This window comes from Apaloderma vittatum, unplaced genomic scaffold (assembly GCF_000703405.1).
Source record: "Apaloderma vittatum isolate BGI_N311 unplaced genomic scaffold, ASM70340v1 scaffold1665, whole genome shotgun sequence".
In the NCBI taxonomy this organism is placed as follows: domain Eukaryota; kingdom Metazoa; phylum Chordata; class Aves; order Trogoniformes; family Trogonidae; genus Apaloderma; species Apaloderma vittatum.
Genome location: NW_009716283.1, coordinates 11,146 through 11,857, shown reverse-complemented (window position 1 = coordinate 11,857; position 712 = coordinate 11,146).

Genomic DNA, 712 nt, shown 5'->3' with positions numbered 1-712 from the left:
TCGTCTTCCACACTCCCCGGCGCCGTCAGCCTGCCGAGACAGAGGGAAAACCCATCCTTAATGCCTGGGAAACCTGGCAAATCACCCCTTGAGGGGTCTGGGTTCCTCCCCCAGCAAGAGGGGGGCTCCTGCAGAAGATCACCACGAATGGTCCTCAAAGCTGCATCCCCACCTCCACCAGCAGCAGGACCAACTGACGTGCAAGGATGAGGTGGGATGGAGAGAGGAGCACAGGGGAGCCTTTCCCAACCTCAAGGAAGATGCGGTGTGTGCTCCCTTCCTCCCAGAGCAGCCACTGGAAGCCCACTGGGAAGCACTATTCCCTGCAAAGCAGCTTTGCACCCCAGGAACGGATTGTAAAGGGTCTTGCAGCGCTGCAAGGAATCCCACGCTCCCACCTCCAGCTTTGGGCCAGGGAGGGTGAGATCTGCACCCTGAGGGTGAGTTTCCTTCAGCAGTTGAGCTGTTGCTGCCTGACCAGCAAACAGGGGTGGGGAGCAGGAGAAAAACCTGCCCTGGCTTCTCCCAGACATCTCAGCCGCTGGATAATAACACGTCTGTGAGCAGAACAGCTTCTCACATCCTCAAGCAAGTGATAAGGCGGCCGCCACATTCCTTCGGTGGCGATAACGCCAGTCCCCGCGTGGGATTGGCTCCTGCCCCATCGCCTGGTGGCACCAGCCGGGCTGCAGGCACAAAGGGACGCGCTACA